Consider the following 18,339-nt stretch of genomic DNA (forward strand, 5'->3'; position numbering starts at 1 on the left):
CAGCAGGTAAATGGAGGGAGTCTTGGAGGAGAGCGCCCTTGAGTCCAGACTCTCGGCAGCAGGAAGTCTTCCCTACAGGATCGCCCCATTTCTGGACCGCTCTAACTGTCAGAAAATTACATCAAGCCAAAAGCTGCCACCCAGTTCTGCCGTCTGGAGGTTCTCAGACCCCTTTCCATGTTGGGGGCACCAGCCCTGTCCTCAGCCACACACCCAGTGTTAGTGGAAGCAAAAAAGGAACTGCCCGTTCACTTTCTTTTTGCAATATGTACCTTCCGGAAGAATCCAGAACAGGCCCTATCTATCTTAAGAGAATGCAAACTAAAATCTTTCTTTGAAATAAAGAACCCCTCCACCTCAAAAAAAGACTACAGATTCAAATTAGAAAACAAAGAACTCAGGTAGAAATCTCACCCATGACAATGGTCTTCAGACCTTCTCCAGTATCTGGGGTTGATGGGAACTTTTCACAAAACTAATACTTCCTTCCATTTGCTCGTCATCAAGAAAAATAATCTAAACGTTTTCTTAGCTATTAATCTCAAAAGCAACTGCTCAATCATTACCTGTTACTTGAGATCACCGTTACCCGACAGCGAAATGAAGACATAGACAGGCCTCTAACAGTCCCCAAACCAAAACGAAGTCAGATGCGGCCTCTGTGCATAAACTGAGGAATGTACTCTTTTAACTCTAAGCGCCCACCAACTTCCCTTCCCCAAATAAAACCCCCCACGTCGCTGTTTTCCTTCAGCCACCGTGTCTCACAACCCCGCAGAAGAGCATCTGGGCACGTAAAGCCACCACCACTGCCACGAGCTAACCAAGTAATTCAGAGGACATCAGAAACGCTTCGGCACCATCGGAATCAAACGCCAACCGCCCGGGAAAAATAAAGCATTTCCAAAGGCCAGCGGCCCCGCCTGCCCCGGGTACAATCTTCAGCGCCCCCGCACCCCACCCGGGCCGGAGGGGACCCCAAGCCTCGAGCTACCGCCCCCCGCCCCCGGCCCCGGCAAGCGCACCGGAGCCCCGCGGCGGCGGGCGGCGGCTGACAAAGGCCGGCGGCGGGCGCGCCATCTTGGGGGCCCGCCTCGGAGCCATTCATTCCGTGCGGGGCGCGGGGACCCCGGCCGCCGCCCGCAGGCCACGCACCGCGGCGACGGCGGGCGGCCTCCGCTCGGGCCTGGCCGCCACCGCGGGCGCTTTGTCCGCCTCGCGCCGCCCTCGGCGCCGCTTCCTCCTTCCCGGCCGCGGCGACGCCGGCCTCCCTCCCGAGTCGCCCAGAAGCCGCTCCTCCAGCCCCATGTCCTCCCGCGGCCAAGGACGGCGCCCACCGCCCGCCGCAGACGCAGGGCCGCCGCCGCCTTTGTTCCCCAGCCCGCACGCCGGCCCCGACACCCCCGGACCCTCCGACCCCCGCCCGGGCCCCCAGGCCTGAATCCAGGCCCCCAGGCACGGAACCCGGCCCATGCCCGCGGGGTCCCCGCCGCCCCCGCCTCACGGACCCCACCCGGGCGCGGCAGGAAGACTTGGCGCGGCCGCCGAGTGGGGGCGGGGAGGGTGGGAGCCGGCAGGGTGGGGGCGGGGCGGGCGACCGGGGGGCGGCGGGGAGGGTTCGGACGCGGGGGCGGGGGCGGGGGTCTGGGTTGGGGTCCGGGGTCTGGGCCGGGGCCGCCGCGCTCACCTCGACGCCGCGTCCCGCCTGCCGCACCCGCACCCCGCCGCCTCAGCCGCCTCGGCCGCCGCTCCGGGAGGTGGTCGCGCTCGGGCCGCTCCGCGGGCGCTGCGGGCAGGTGCGCCGGCGAGGCTTGGTCCGGTCGGTCCCGCGGCGGCTGCTCCACTCCCACTCCCGCGCCCGCGCCCGCTCCCGCCGCCGCCTCCGTCCGCCCCTCAGACGCCTCCAGCCATCGGGATGGGCGCGGCGGCCCCTGCCCGCAGCCTCGGGAAACCCCACGGCCGCGTCACCGCGCACGTCGCGCGCGCACGCACGGCTCGGCCAAGGCCCCGGCGCGCGCACGCCCGCGCGCTTCGCCCCGGCGCCGACCCCGCGCGCGTGCGCGAACCGCTTAAAGGGGCCGCGCCAGGCCGTCGTGGACCCCACACCACCACCACCACGGCCACCTCCCGGAGCCGCGAGGCCTGGCCCGTCCCAGGGGCCGGCTGCGGGGTTCCGCGCTGGCGTGGGCGTGCCCGCTACGGACCCGCTTGGTTCCCAGGCAGGTAGAGGTGGGTGTAGGCCGCAGGGCAGGAGCCTGCCACCCTACCCCGTGCCCTGCATCTGCACTCTCCACCCCGCACACACCCACCACCGGCCCCCGGGCATGCATACCCCCAGCCCAGGCTGACCCACACCGCACTGGACCAGGTCGGCCTCTGGGACGCCCCGCTTCTGCCCGCACAGAGTGGACGCCCTGCAGCCCAGGGACAGGGCCCATCCTCCCAGGAGCCGGTGGGGCTCATGTGATCTGGGCACCTGCAAGCAGTGTGGCTTCAACCAGAAGAAGTTTCCAGCGTTCTTAGAAACCTGAATGTCCATTCGTGGCGCCCACAAACTCCCACCTTTCCTCCTGACTTCTGGCTCTCAAATTCTAAGTTTCCCACCCCATTAACAGACGACTTCACTGCAAGAGCCTGCAGCCCCCAACCCTCATGACTCCCTTCCGACCACCTCAGCTCCCAGTGCTGCCCTTTCCAGACCAAATCCAGGATCACTCCTCTTCCAAGCCTGTACCACTGCGCTAAAAGGAGGCGGGGACACCCCTAGCAATGCGGTGGTGCTCTTAAACTGGCCACAACCTCAAAGGGCCCTGTCGCCCTCTCCCTCCCTAGCCTGTCTCCAGGCTGAAGCTGATGGATGTGTGTGTGTGTGTGTGTGTGTGCGCGCGTGCGCGCGCCTGTCTGCTTCTCTGTCTAGGGTAGCCCTCCACTCCAGCATGGAGCCCATAACTTCCCACCCACTCAAGAGCTGTCCTCCCTATCCCTCCCCCTCCCCTGGTCCTTCCTACCAGCAAAGAAACATGTCCCCGCGTCCTTGGAGCCTTTCCTCAATTCCTGGCACAGGAAGCTCCAGGTTTGTTTCAGACCTTCCTGCCCCAGCCCTAAAGTCAACCATTTCTCCAAGGAACCCTGTTTCCTTTCAGTGGGGAATGGTGGTTAGAAGCCAAAATCTAGGGTCTGGGTGTGCTTGCTGCTACTGGAGTGTCGTTGCTTCTAGTGCCAGTGAGTGGGCAGAGAAGGAGCACATGCATGGACAGGCATACATGTATATGTACATAGACCTACTATGTTCACTGCCACCCCGCCTGGGCGCTGACCTCAGAGAGAGGTCCACCTTGCTCACCTGAGTGAGGACTGAATGTCAGCCTTACCATTCTTCTGATTAAAACCATTGACAACTCTCGTGGCCCCAGGTCCCTGTGCTCTGTCCTCCTCACTGTCATTCGTCTGGTTTCTCTCTGTCCTTAAACACACAGTCACCACGTTTCACACTCTGGCCTTTGGTCTTTGTGGCTCCATCTGCCTGGGAGGGTCTCTCTCATAACCTCCAGTCGCCTCCACAGGGCATCTCCCCAACCTGCCCTTGCCCCGAAGAGCTGCTCTGGCTCCTGTGACCCCATGGGATTCACACACAGGTTGTTGGCACCTTGCCCAGCTCCCCTGCTGAAGACTGGATTTGACTCCCTTGCCTGCTGCTCCACCCACCAAGGAGGGCATAGGCCACACAGTGGGTCCTCAGGGAATGTTCTTGGAGTGGGTCGAAGGGGTGTGGGTACGACTCTGTGTTCTAGAGCATGGACCGTTTGTGGGAAGCGGGGAGTGGTCACTGTCCAGGACAAGGGCTGGGGTAGGGACCGAAGCACTGCCCAGTGCTCAAGAGGAGGTGGAGTTCTTTGCTCAAGATGATGCAAAGTCTGAAGGACGGGTGTCCTGGGCATGGGCAGTTGGGTCCCAGAAACAGTGGTCCCAATGTTCCAGGGTCAGAGGGTCAGAGACATTCCTCAGAATCCAGCAGGTCTTTGGCCATGCCCACCTAAGCCCAGAACTTGAGAAAGTAGAGATGAAGGGGGGGAGGGAAAGTGAGGAGAAAGGGGGAAGGAGGGAGAAGAGGGAAGAGGAGGAGAGATGTGAAGGTGGAGGGGCAGGCCCAGCAGCAGAGCAGAGGAGGGCCCTGGGCAAGCGGTCTCTATGGGGCAGCTCTGCGGTTGTGGGGGTGGCAGGAGACCTGAGGGGCCCTCAGGACCCTTCTGCCATTCTGGGTCCCTGCATGCCCACCTGAGAGCTGGCCTGACTTGGCAGCAGGAGGCCTGGCAGGGTAGGCCCAGGGCTCCCCATGCCTCAGGCTACCACTGGCCTGGCCAGGCCCATTCCCCGTTCCAGCAGGGCTGCAGGGCAAGGCCAAGCACGAGGACCCCAGGCCGGAGCCTGCCCAGCTCTCTAAGACCTTGGGGTGCAGCCTTGTGGCCCCTAGCTAATCTGCAGGGCGTGGCAGGGCCTTGCCCTGTGGCCAGGGCCTGGAATCCTGTTTATGTGTTTATGGACTGGGTGTGAGGGGCAAAGTTGAGGGGAAGCCAGGAAGGAACAGGGGACCCTGGGCCTTTATTCCCAGTTCCCTAGCAGCCTGAGGCCTCATCCGCATCTGGCCCCCAGGTGTCAGGGTCCCCAGGTGTCAGAGCCCTAGACACCTGCCTGGGGCCTTGGTCCGCTCTCAGGAGCCCATGACAGCTTCTGGTTTCTGGCTGGCTGGGGCCCCATGACCTCAAGGGTCTGGAGGAGGCTCTGGGGCCCCGGCTCTCCCTGCCCCACCCTCCAGGCCTCTGGCTGTTCTTGGCCCCTACCTGCGACCCAGCACGCTCCTCGGTGGGGTGTCAGTCAGGGTGCTTTCAGGCAGAGCTTGCGCCCAGCCAGGAGCCCAGGCTTCTCCTGACCCCCGCAGAGAACCCTGGCTCTCTAGACAAATGGCTCTGAGACCAGCCTGTGGTCCGTTCAGCCTACTCAGCAAGGGCCCGGCCAGCTGGGCCTGAGGGGACAGTGCCTGGCTTGGTGCCCAGCCCTCACTAAAAACCTGGGGAGCAGAATGCATAATTCAGATGCCCCTGCCCCATCTGCTCTGCAGCAGGAAGAGCTCTGACGGGAAAGTAGGTCTCTTAAATCTGAATTATTCAAACAATCTGTGCACAAGGCCAGGACCCCCTCCCGGGGGCCACGCTCCAAGCCAGGCTTTTAGGGTCTCAGAGCTGCAGGGGGCGGTGCCCACAGCATCTGTCTTGTCCCACTGAGCAGCGTCTGCTTCTCCACCCAGGGCCATCCTAACCTTGCTTCCAGTAAGTGCGCCTCCAGGCCCTGGAGTACGAGGGCGAGGACGAGGAAGGGGGCTGGGCGGAAGGTAGGTGATCAGAGCCCGAGTTCCCGTGGGCCTCCAGAGGCAGGCTTGGCCAGTAGAACGGGCCACACAGCCAGGAGGCTCCCGGTCCTTCTCTCAGCACAACTCCCTGGGTGGCGCACCCACCCATGGCTCCCTGGCAGGGGCAGGCCTGTTGGGGGCACGGGAGAGCAGGGGCACAGTTCGATGGGGGGTGCCCAGGGAGGTGACAGTCAAGCAGACCCCAGGGCAGGCAGCCTCAGAGCCCAGGAAGGGGCCAGGCCGAGGTGGACGTGGCCAGGGTAGTCAGGGCCCCAGAGCCCAGGACTGGTGTGGCAGGCAGAGGGCACTGCATCCGCCTTGGGAAGGGGGATGGCCTGGGCCCCCTGGCCGCCAGCCGACCTAGAAGGACCTCTGCACACCTTCCCCTGGGCAGTGGAAGCAGCAGCCCCTCTCTCTCCAAGGGCATGACATGTCCCTTGTCCCCAAGCCCCCCATCATGCTGACCTTCAAGCCTGTACCCACCTTTGGTCCTGAACCAGTCATCCCTCGTGGGGGACACCAAAACGTGGGGGGGCCATGGCCATGGGGCTTTGGGAGTGCCACGTGGGGTTGGAGGAGGGGCTGCCCCGGGGTGGGCAGCTTGTCCCCCCCCCCCAGATTTGGGGCCGACACCCTAGGGAGGTCCAAGCAGCCTCCGGGCCACTCCCAGAGGGGCAGTCCTAGGTGGGCTAGAACCCGGGACCAGGTGGCCTCAGTGGGGGCCCGACAGGGGGCCACTCTGCTCTGGGGGTCCCTGAGGAGCAGCAGCCCCTCTGCTGCAGAACCCTGACTGCGGGGTTGGAAAGCCCGCCTCCAGCAAACCTCCACGGGGGCTTTTCAGTGTCCTGCCTGGACACACACCACCTACCACACGCCACCCCCCCATACCACACCCCCCACATACCACACCCCCCCCACAACACACACACACCACATACGCCACATACCACACATGCCACATACCCCCCCACACACAACACACACATCAAAACCCACATACACACACCCCACATACACCACATACCATACCACACACACCCCACACTGCACACCACATGCCATACACCACACACACACACACACACACAAGTTGGAGCAGCCAGCACTCAGGGTAGCAGCTTAACCAGCTCATCTGTAAAGGGGTGATGACAGGCTCAGGGAATGAGCAGACCCTGGGCCTCAGGCTCAGCCGGATGCAGCCAGGCCGCTGGGGCTCCTGCTGGGCCAGCCTCCTGCCCCCAGCTTCGCAGCCACGTGCACCCGAGACCCCAGCATGGTTCTGAGAGGCCTGGGCTCGGCTTTCCCGCAGCCCTGGAGGCAGGCTCTGGGGGCCCACGGGCCCTGCTGGCACGACCCGAGCAGAGGAAGGGCTGTCACCTGGCCGTCAGGAGGGGAGGCTTCGGGACAGGGAAAAGGCAGTGGGGCGGCCCCCAGGCCGACCTGCCGCCGGTCCAAGGCCCTCAGGGCCGGGTTCTGGCTCCCCCGCCGAGGCTGGGCAGCTCCGCCTGAAACCGGATGCTGGGGGCAGAGCCGGCACGCAGGGCGGAGGGCGGCAGGTCTGCTCCGCCCGCCCCCGCAGCGGCTCCAGGGCCTCTCAGGCGGGCACCGAGGGCGCCCCGAGGGGCAGCCAGCGCGGCCGCCCGCCCAGCCCCCAGCCCCATTTCCTCTCCCGGGCTGGGCGGCGCCCTTGGCAGGGAGGCCGCAATTGTTCGGCGCCGGCGCTTCCCCCAGCTGCCTGCACAAGGCCAGGCCGCCGCCGCCCGCCCAGTCCGGAGTGCAGCCGCCAGAAACGCCCTCGCACATCCCGGGCCGGGCGGGAGCGCGGAGACCAGGACGGAGGGCGGGAGGCAGAGACCCCCGCGCCAGCGCAGCGGGGGGGACGATGGGGGGGCGGGGGGCGGGGGCGGGGCCGCGGGGAGGGCGGGGGCGGGGCCGCGGGGAGGGCGGGCCCTGGGGCCCCCCACCCCCTTCTCCCCAGCCCGGCCTCAGGTGCCACCTAGAGGCCTGGGCACAGACTCAGGGAGGAGTCCCTGTTGCCAGGAAGCTGGGACCCAACCCTCGCTGGCCCAGCGTACCCGGGCAGCAGGCTGGCTTGACAGAGGGTTCTGCCTGCACCTGCAGCGGCAGAGTAGGGGAGGCCCGGGCCGCTGCAGACAGGGGCAGGGGCTGGGGGCTGGGGCGGGTAGCTACAGGAACCATTGGGAGGGGAGGGCGCTGCTGGCAGGCCGCTGGACCCAGCCCCACCTCCCACTGCTTAGGGGAGGCTGCTCCTGCTGTTCTAGGGATGCCTCTCCCCGCAGGTGGAGCCGTGGGACTCGGCTCCGCCAGCACCTGCCAGATAAAGAGCTTGCACCTGTGACCTCAGCGGCGGGGAGGGAGCCGGGCGACGGCGCAGGGGCTGCCTGTGGCGCACTGCCCTGTCCAGACAGCAGGGGCCGCCTGGGGAGGCCCCAGAGCCTGACTGGTGCTCAGGCCAGGAAGCTGGCCTGGGGTCACCTGATACGAAGTCGCCTCCCAGGGCCATTTCCTGCAGGCAGGCAGCCACTGAGCAGACGGGAAGGGATGTGGGTCCGCAAGGCCGCCAGGCCCAGAGCTGCCCTCCCGCTTCGGGACCACTGCCAGGCCACATTACATGCCATACCGTGTCGTGAACCGCCGCAGGACACCTGCCCCCCCAGGCCACCCAGGTGTTGACACGGGGGCATAGCCCAGCCCCCAGAGTGCTTGGCAGGAAGGGCTCTTTCCTCTGGGTCTGCATCCTGGTCATTGTCCTGATGACCCCGAGGTCCCTTTTAGGGACCTACCTGGAGGGACTGTCCGTTCCAACAGAAAGACCCCACCATGCTGGCCCACCCGGGAGGGGGCAAGGACTCAGCCCCAGTTCATCTCAGGGCCTGAATCTCTCTCAGGAAATCCTTGCCCATAGGGCAGCCCACCGCCCTCATCAGACGGGGGGCCTCCTCGAACAGTCCTGCTGACTCGGAGCTTCCCCAGACAAGCTGCTGCCTCATCACCCACTTTGGCGTTACCTCCTGAGAAAATACATGTCTCGTGCAGTTTACCACTAACCCTCCGGAAGGATACAGTTCAGTGGCATTTGCTGTGTTCACACTTTTGTGCAGCCACCGCCTGCATCCAGCTTGGAATCTCTTGTCACCTGGAAAGGCAATTCCCCCCCCCACCTCCGTGGAGGAGTCTCTTCCCTGCCGCCACCCCCAGGCGGCTCTCTGTCCCCATGGATTTGCTGTTCCAGGTACTTCACACAAGCAGAATCACACGACCTGTGTCCCTCTGAGGCTGCTTCTCTCACTGAGCATCTTGTTCTCAAGGATCAACCGTGTTGGAGTGAGTGTCAGCGCCTCGGTCGGCATGATCCACGGCGCGCCCGTACGTGGGTGTTTATCATTCATCCACAGAGGGGCTTGCGGGCTGCTCTCCCTCGTGGCTGCTGTGAACAGCACCGCTGTGAACATGAGTGTACAGGGTTTGTTTGAACATCTGTTTTCCACGCTGTTGGATGTTTACCGAGGAGCGGGATTGCTAGGGCACATGGTGACTCTGTGTTTAATCTGAAGACCTGCCAAGCTGTTTCCTCCAGCAGCTGAACCATCTAACCTTCCCACCATCAATGCTCCACAGCCACATGGAGACTAGTTACCATCTTCCTTCCTTTCTTTTCCCGTTTTGGGGCCACATAAAGAGAATACACCTGAGGCATAGGGAAGTTCCCAGGCTACGGGTTGAATCGGGTTGAATCGGAGCTGCAACTGCCGGCCTATGCCATAGCCAGGCCAGATCTGAGCTGCGTCTGCAACCTACACCATAGCTCACAGCAATGCCGGATCCTTAACCCACCGAGCGAGGCCAGGGATCGAACCCACGTCCTCACAAATCCTAGTTGGGTTGTTACCACTGAGCCATAACGGGAACACCCCGTCTGTCTTTCTGATTCTAGCCACTCCAGCAAGTGGGAAGTGGCCTCTCATTTGCTTTGCCTGCTCTGGTTAGTGACTAGGGACCAGAGCACCTCTTCATCTGCTGATTGGCCACGTGTATGGCTTCTTTGGAGAAACGTCTGCTCAAGTCTGTTGCCCATCCCCGCCTTTTTTCTTTATAGGCCACACCCGCAGCGCACGGAAGTTCCCAGGGCAGGACGGGGAGAGAATCTGAGCCACAGCTATAACTCACGCCATAGCTGTGGTAGCAGTGGATCTTTTACCCAGTTTGCCATGGTGGGAACGTCTCCTTTGTCCTTCCCTTTTTTTTTTTTTTTTTTTTTTGGCTTTTTGGCTTTTTGCCATTTCTTGGGCTGCTCCCGCGGCATATGGAGGTTCCCAGGCTAGGGGTCCAATAGAAGCTGCAGCCGCCGGCCTACACCACAGCCACAGCAATGCAGGATCCAAGCCACATCTGCGACCCACACCACAGCTCATGGCAACGTGGATCCTTAACCCACTGAGCAGGGCCAGGGATGGAACCTGCAGCCTCATGGTTCCTAGTCAGATTGGTTAACCACTGAGCCACGACGGGAACTCCTCCTTTGTCCTTTCTTGAATTTGTTTTCTGATGTGGTGATTGTTGTTGAGACATAAGAGTTCTTTGCAAATTCTGAAACTGAGACCTTTATCAGATACGTAATTTTGCAAATATATTTTCCCGTTCTATCATTTTTTCACTCTATCGATAATGTCCTTTGATGCACAAAGTTATTTTTTTATTTTTGGCCGTGTCCACAGAACGAGGAAGTTCCCAGGCCAAGGCTGTACTGGAGCCATAGCAGGGAACAATATAGCAGTGAGCCACAGTAGGGACGATGTCAGAGCCTTAACCTGCTAAGCCACCAGGAAACTCCAGAAGTTCTTAATTTTGATAAAGTCCAATTTATCTTTTTCCTCTTTTGTTTTTTTTTGTTGCTTTGTTTTTGGTGTTGGAGACAAGAAGCCATTGCCAAATCTAAGTTGATGAAGATTTACTCCTGTGTTTTTTTCTAAGAATTTATTTTATGGTTTTAAGCTTTAAATTAAGGTCCCTCCATTTTGAGTTGACTTTAGTATGACATGGTGTGAGGTAGGGGTTCATATTTATTCTTTTGAAAGTGGATATCCAGTTTTCCCAACACCATTTATGGAAAAAGCTGTCCTTTCCCCATTGAATGGTCTTGACACCCTTGTCAAAAATAATTTGACCATATGCATTACAGTTTATTTCGGGGATCTCTATTCTATTCCATTGGCCTGAGTTTGTCTTTATATCAGCACTACTCTTTTGATCTTTGTAGCTTTGTAATAGGTTTTAAATTGGGAAGTTTGAGTCCTTCAACTCTAGTCTTTTTAAAGCTTATTTCAGCTACCCAGGGTTCCTTATAATTCTGTATGAGTTTGAGGAATGGCTAAAATTTCTCTGAAAACAAACCAAAAAAACAAACAAACAAAAAAAAAAACCCCACAACAAAGAGCAATGGCATATTTATCAGCTACTTCTTAAGAAAAATGTAAGTTCCAGGAAGAGGCTGTGTTGGTGGCTCAGTCCTTCCGCCCTAGTCAGTGGTCACTTTACTTAGGTCCTGTGGCAATGAGGAGGGCAGGTCCTGCTGTGAGGTGACAGGGACTATTGGGGGGGTCTGAGCAGGACTGTGACCCCTCTGGCCGCTTTGGGGCAGGTAAGCCTATGTAGGGCAGCACAATGGCATGAGCAGGGCTAGGTACCCAGGGTGACGGGGCGTGTGGTGGCTCAGGGGCAGGGGCACAGAGGAGTCAGGGGTGGCACCAGGGTGTATGTCCCAACAGCTGGGGAGTGAGTGGAAGGACAGTGGACTAGGAGCCAGGGACATCCCCAAGATGCCTTCTGAAACGAGGTGGTATCTGGGTAGTTTTGGGGGTATCTGCAGGTCAGTGTGGGCTGGACCAGCAGGAAGAGCAAGAGGGGGGTCACTGGGTCCTGTGCTCTGCTACCACCACCTGCCCTCTGCCCCAGTCTCTGCTCCAAGTCACATGGGCACTTTACATTCAGACCAGGCACCAGTGTCCGCCCTGAGGCAGGCCTGGTAGTGGGGGGACAGCAATCTCCCTTCTGCAGGGATATCCAGCCCCAGCCCCCCCTGCAGCACCCCCAAACCCCAGCCCCAGAGCCTCAGCCTGGCAGTCCTCACTGGGGGACCTCGGTCTTGAGGGCGCAGCTCTCCTTCCCTTGGGACTGCCTCCAGGGCTTGAGGGCTGTTTGTCAAGAGTCCTGTCCCCAAGGCCCAGCCCACCTGCCACCTGGGAGGTGATGCAAGATGTGCTTCCAAGGGGCCATGGGAGGCAGGCCCCAGGCCGTGAGCTGAGCCAGGCAGAGTTGCAGGGCAGTGGTCTTGAAGCCCCGGATGTGTGTGGCCCGAGGAGGGGGAAGAGGAATTGGGGGGCCAGGACCCCAAGCAGCAGAGTGCCAGGCAGAGCACAGAGCACCAGCAGGACCCCAGGCTACCCCTCCTGGGGCAGGCACTGGGTGTTTTGGAAACCGGCAGGCATGGCTGGGCACGCAAGGGGGGTGCTGCCAGGAGCTGGGGCCCTGGAGCTCTCGCTGTGACGTCCATCTGGGGCCTGCTGGCCCCCGCCACATTCCCCTGGGCAGATGCCCAGGGCTCCTCCCAGGCCTGCTCTGGGGTCTCTGGGGGTGGCTCAGCCTGTGGCATTAGACTTCTAAGACCTGTCTATCCTGTCCCATTGGCCCTACAGCAGCCCCTGGTGGCTGCGGGGGTCAGGTCTTGCTTGGGTGGACACTGAGGTGTCCAGGTCTCTGAGACAGACCCTGGGGAGGAAGTCTCCACAGAGAATGCTTGTGAGGGGCTGTGGTCAACCCCACCGGGCGCCACCTGGGGCACTCTTGAGGCCAGGGACACGGGTGCCCCACCCCTCCTGGCTGGCCCTGCGTGCCGAGGTCTGCAGGTGCAGCCCTCAAGGCCAGGCTCTGTGGAGAGGCAGCAAGGGGGCTCCCCTCCTCCAGCCCCAGTCCCTTCTGTGCAGGACAGACCTCAAGGTTCCTGCTGCCCTCTGGCCGCTGGGCCCAGTGGGTCCAGAGAAGGCAGAGGCTCTTGCTGCATTCACAACCTCTTTTCTCCTTTGGACAAAATGACCTTGCTGTTGTCACATGCAAGCAGGACCAAGGGGGACAAGGAAGGAAGAGCCCTCAGAACAGTGAGACCCCTGAGCCCTGCAGGGGAGCAGGGGGCAGAGAGCAGAGGGCCGCCAGGGTCGGCTGTGCGCCCCCGGGGCCTGGGCAGAGCAGGGGCCACCCTGGGTCACACGGCAGCTGGGCAGAGCAGTGGGCCCCAGCTCCCGAGCAGGCCGGCCAGGGTCTCAGGATGACAAGGCTGTGCCCACCAGTCCAGGGCCTGCTCCTGTCCTAGTGTAAAGTGGGGCCGTGGGGGGTCTGCCTGGTGCGAAGGACCGTCTGGGGACAGGGGTGCTTCTCCAGGGGTCTGAACACTCAGGCTTCAGCCCGAGGTGAGCGGCAGTGGGCACCCTGCCCCACCACCCACAAGCCACCGCACAGGTGAAAGAAAAGAATACTTGCGCCTATTTTTGTGCTTACTAGTGAGGCTCGGAGGGCGGCCTTTTGGAAAGAGGGCTGGAAAATGGCCGAGCAGGAGGCCTGGAAAGGCGACCCCGCCCTGCTCCAAACTCTGGAGGGCCGACCGCAAACGCCAGGGCCCGCCGCGCCGCACACCCGGCCTTGGCTGCGCGCGGCCCGCGGGCGCCGCCTGGTGCAGCCGCAAGGAGTGGACGCCCGGCGCGCCGCTTCCGGGCCGGGGATGGGGCGGGGCCTAGCGGAGGGCTGGGGGCGGGGCCTATCGGGGCGGGGCGGGGCGGGCGCTGGGCGGGGCGAGGTGGAGGGGCGGGGCGGGGCGCAGGGCAGGGCCGGACTGGGGCGGGGCCGGGGGTGCCGAGGCTGCCCTCCCGACCGCGTCCTCTTGGGTGGGCTGGGGGTCTGGCCTTCCTCAGAAAGATCCCGGAAGGCCACGGTGCCCAGTTCCGAAACAGGCTTGAGTTTCCTAAAACCGTCCACAGTTTTCGGGGCTGGTAACTAGCAGCGCCCCCTTCCCGCTCTTCGCGAAATCAACTCCTTTCTTTTCTTTTTTCGTTTTTTCTGTCTTTCGCCTTTTTAGGGCCGCACCCGAGGCATATGGAGGTTCCCAGGCTAGAGGTCTAATCTGAGCTGTAAGCCGCCGGCCTTCGCCAGAGCCACAGCAACGCCAGATCCAAGCCGCATCTTCGACCTACACCACAGCTCACGGCAACGCCGGATCCTTAACCCTCAGAGCGAGGCCAGGGATCCAACCCGCGACCTCATGGTTCCTAGTCAGATTCGTTAACCACTGAGCCGCGACGGGAACTCCGAAAACAACTCCTTTCAACTCAGCTGTTTCTCCTGCTCTTGATTTCGACATTAATCGAAATCTCCGGAGTCGAAGAAGGTGGTCAGTTTGAGGCCTATGTTTAACGTTGAGATTCGTTTTTTAGGGCAATGCTGTGTTGCTTGAAAAGGATGTTCTGAGGCTGCGCCCCCAGACTCAGCAAGAGCGTGAGCAAGCGCGCCACGTGCAGGGTGCAGAGGGGCGGGTGGGATGCTGGGCCCTGGAGGGCGGGGACAGTCAGCCTCTCCGGCTCAGCGCATCCCATGTCCAGCCTCTCTCTGTAGGTTGTGTCTGTGGACAGAGAGCATCTGAAATTTGTTTTTATCCAGTTAGTCCATTTAACGCCTTTTGAGGGGCGTCTCTTCCCCCCACCCCAGTGCGGCTCATGGAAGTTCCTGGCCGGGGGACAGAATCCGTGGGGCAGCTGCAGCAACGCGGGGTCCTTAACGCTGGGGAGCGAACTGGTGTTGCCGCAGAGACGAGCCGGATCTTTAGCCCACCGTACCGCAGCAGGAACTCCCTAAGTGGCGATTGTTTTAAACGGCAGCATGTTACCGATTGGTGTATCTTGGATTTCTCGTTTTAGATTTAGACCTTGCTGAGACTACAGACAGCGCCACCCTCGTCACCTAGGTTTCCTCTAGATTAGCGCAGTTCACATTCATGATTAATAGGCCAGAAAGGCACATTATTAACTGAAGTCCACACTCGGTTGGGATTTCCTTGGTTTTTACCTAGCGGACTCTCTCTGTTCCAGGACCCCACATCCGGTTCTTCCTCTGCCCTGGGTGGCATTAAATTGGCTGCGGCAGGTTCTCAGACTCCCGTGCCTTTAATGACTTAGTCAGTTGGTTTTGAGTGCGGGTCGGGGCATCTGTCTGGTAGGGCTGTTGGTTTTGGAAGGAAGACCAGAGAGGTACAGTGTCCTTCTCATGGCATCGTGGTGAGGGTGCATCCCCTCAACAGGACCCACCGCTGTGACCTTGACCCCGCTCCCTGGGCCTTTCCATCCTCTTTGGAAGGAAATCGCAATGAAGAAGTGGGGTCCGTGCGCCCTTTTTTGAGGGGGAACATCTGCATGAATGATTTGGAATTCTTCTGCAGGTGCTCTAACGCTTCTCCTCCACATGATTTATTCAGTCATTTGTATCAAAATGAACTCATGGATATTTACTTATTTTCATTGTGGTGTCAAAATACACACAACAAAAATGTTAAGAGTTTAGGAGTTCCCATCGTAGCTCAGTGGTTGACGAATCCGACTAGGAACCGTGAGGTTGAGGGTTCGATCCCTGGCCTTGCTCAGTGGGTTAAGGATCCGGCGTTGCCGTGAGCTGTGGTGTAGGTTGCAGATGAGGCTTGCATCCCACGTTGCTGTGGCGCTGGCGTGGGCTGGCGTCTACAATTCTGATTCGACCCCTAGCCTGGGAACCTCCATGTGCTGCGGGAGTGGCCCAAAAAATGGCAAAAAGAAAAAAAAAATTTTAACGTTTTAACCTTCTTTTCTTCTGTTCTTAGCTGTGCGAAGAGCATGCGGACGTTCCTGGGCCAGGGCTTGAACCCGTGCAACACCAATGACACCACCAGATCTTTAACCCCTAAGCCATAAGGGAACTGGCCCCCCCCCATTTTTTGTCTTTTTTAGGGCTGCACCCGCAGCATCCGGAGGTTCCCAGGCTAGGGGTCCAATCGGAGCTGTAGCCACCGGCCTACACCACAGCCACAGCAACGCCAGATCCGAGCCACGTCTGTGACCTACACTGAAGGTCCACGGCAGTGCTGGATGCCTAACTCACTGAGCGAGGCCAGGGACAGAACCTACAGCCTCGTGGATGCTGGTCCGATTCCTTGCCTCTGAGCCTCTCCCATTTTAATCATTCTGAGTGCGCAGCTCAGAGGCATTAAGCACATTCATATTGCTGCACAACCATCGCCACCATCTCCAGAACTTTCTCGGCATGTAAAACTGAAACTCCGTCCCCTCTTAGCACGAAGTCCTCATTCCTCCCTCCGCCAGCCCATGGCAACAACCATTCTACCTTCTGTCTTTATTAATGTCATGACTTCAGGGATGTCATCTAAATGGAAATTGAGTATTTGCCTTTTTATAACTGGCTTATTTTACTGAGCACAATGTCCTCAAGTTTCATCCATGTTGTCATGGAGGTCAGAGTTTCCTTTCTTTTAAGGCTGGATAGTGATAATTCCATTGTATATTATATTAGGGTTCTCCAGAGAAAAGAGTAACTTTGTACACATAATAACCGATTCTATATCTAAAGAGAGGTGTAAAATATATAGCGATGAGCTTTTAAAAATTCACTTATTGTCACTGTAGAGGCTTGGGTGGCTGCCATGGTGTGGATTCTATCCCTGGCCTGGCAACTTACATATGCCATGGGTGTGGCCAAAGAATTTTTATTTGTGTCCTGACGTATAAGATGGGGAGATTTACTACAGGCGTTGGTTCATGTGATTATGGGGGCAGAGAAGACCCGCCAACTGCCAGCTGGAGGCCCAGAGAAGCAGGTGACATGATTCCGTCTGAGTCGGAGGCTGATGTCAGGACTCCATGTCCGAGGGCAGGGCAGGTGGGTGTCCCAGAGCCGGTGAAGAGGAGATCCGCCCTCTCCTGCTTTTTGTTCCATCTGGGCCCTGCCCAGACTGGGTGGTGCCCGCCTGTGTTGAGAAGGGCCGTGGTTTTCACGCACGCTCATCCGCAGACTCCATCCCATCCTCTTCCAGAGAGGCCATCCCAGTCACACTCCCAGCTGCTGGGTGCTCTGAGGCCAGCCCAGTGGGCATGAAATATTAACCATCATATATGCATACATATCAATGTATATCCCCCCCACATGCATGTACACACGCATGTACACACACACACACACACCCCATGTTTTGTTTGTCCATCTACCCACCAGTGGACTTTTGGTTTTTTTGACCTTTTAGCTCCTGTGAACACGGTGGGCAGTACCTGCTGAGTCCCTGCTTTCAAGCCTTTGGGGAACATGCATGGAATTGGAATGGCTGGGTCATATAGTAATTCTAGGTCTGCTTTTTTTTGGCCGCCCCCTGGCATGTGGAGCTCCCAGGCCAGGTCTCAGATCTGAGCCACGCCACTGCGGTAACACCTGTTCCTTAACCTGCTGTGCCAGGCTGGGAATCAAGCCTGCGACCCAGCGCTCCCATGATGCTGCCGATCCCGTTGCGCCACAGCAGGAGCTCCCAGGTCTACTCCTTTGAGGTGAGGAAGCGCCACGCTGTCTTCCACAGCAGCTTCTGCATTTGACGTGCCCAGCAGCCGCGCACAGGTTCCAATTTCTCCACATCCTCACCAACACCTCTTGTTTTTTTCTTTTTTGGCTACTCTGGGGCATATGGAACTCCTGGGCCAGGGATCAGATCTGAGCCCCAGTCAGGACCCAAGCCACAGCTGTGGCAATGCCGGATCCTTCACCCTCTGTGCCAGGCCGGGGATCAAACCTGCCTCCCAGTACTCCCAAGATGCCGCCTATCCTGTTGTGCTACAGTAGGAACTCCAGCACTTCTTATTTCTGATTTTTGGTTTGTTTTGGGGGTTTTTTTTTGGCTGTACTTGCGGCATGTGGAAATTCCTGGGCTGATCATGGAACCCACACCACAGCAGTGACATCGTGGAATCCTCAACCCGCTGGCCACCAGGGAACTCCTTGTCTTCCGTTCTTGGTGGCGGCTCCTGATGGGCGTGAGGTGGTCTTGCTGTGCTGTCCCCATGGTTAGCAGTGCTGAGCATCTTGTCGTGTGCTTACTGGCCACCTGTCGGGCTTCCTTGGAGAAACGTCTCGTCAACTCCTTCACCCACTGTTTTTTTTTTTGCCACACCTGCAGCCAGCGAAAGTCCCGGGACAAAGCTGAAAACAGAGCCACAGCAGTGACAACGCCAGATCCTTAACCCATTGTGCCACCAAGGGAACTCCTCCTTTGCCATTTTTGAATTAGGTTATTTTTGTTGAGTTGAAGGATTTCTTCACATTTTCTGGGTATCGATGCCTTATCAGATATATAATTGGCAAGCATCTTTTCCCTTCCAGTGGGTTGCCTCTCCACTCTGTCGATGCTGTGCTTTAACACACAGTGATGTTTTATTCTTTGGTGGTAATCCAATATACACGCAGCCTCTCACCTCGCCCTGGCCAGGTTTTCAGTCTGCAAGTTCAGCCATCCTCTGCGCCCACAGCCCCATCCAGAGAACACATCGCCTGCCCTGTAGTGGGGACGGCGGCCCTGGGGCCAGTGCACAGCCGCCCAGGTGCCTGGAGGATGTCTCACCTTCCTGGGTCTCTGGAGAGAGACCTACTGGGGGTGGGGGAGGGAGAAGGGAGGGAAGGAGCGGGGAGGGAGAGAGAGACTGATTTATTTTCAGGAATTGTCTCTCAAGGTTGTGGGATGGCAGGGCTGTCCAGCCAGCTGGGGACGTGAGGAAGAGCTTGGGTCCAGGGGTGGCTCGCCGGCAGGACCCGTCTTCCTGGGGACCGTCCCCACCCTGGATGGGACCCACCCA

At 59.4% G+C, this 18,339-nt stretch overlaps 1 protein-coding gene across 4 annotated transcripts in view; it reads right to left on the minus strand.

Moving 5' to 3' along the window:
• Nucleotides 1-6,866, minus strand: part of GNB1 (G protein subunit beta 1) — a 90,360-nt gene extending 83,494 nt beyond the window's left edge. Inside the window, exon 1 of one of the 4 annotated variants that reach the window (XM_021097493.1) lies at nt 6,845-6,866. The gene's annotated coding sequence lies outside the window, so the exon portion shown is untranslated. Of the gene's footprint in view, nt 1-1,687; nt 1,949-6,781; nt 6,804-6,844 lie in introns of those variants that run through there. The other 3 variants (XM_021097491.1, XM_021097495.1, XM_021097490.1) reach the window with 3 other exon arrangements.

Source organism: Sus scrofa, chromosome 6 (genome assembly GCF_000003025.6).
Source record: "Sus scrofa isolate TJ Tabasco breed Duroc chromosome 6, Sscrofa11.1, whole genome shotgun sequence".
Taxonomy (NCBI): Eukaryota; Metazoa; Chordata; class Mammalia; order Artiodactyla; family Suidae; genus Sus; species Sus scrofa.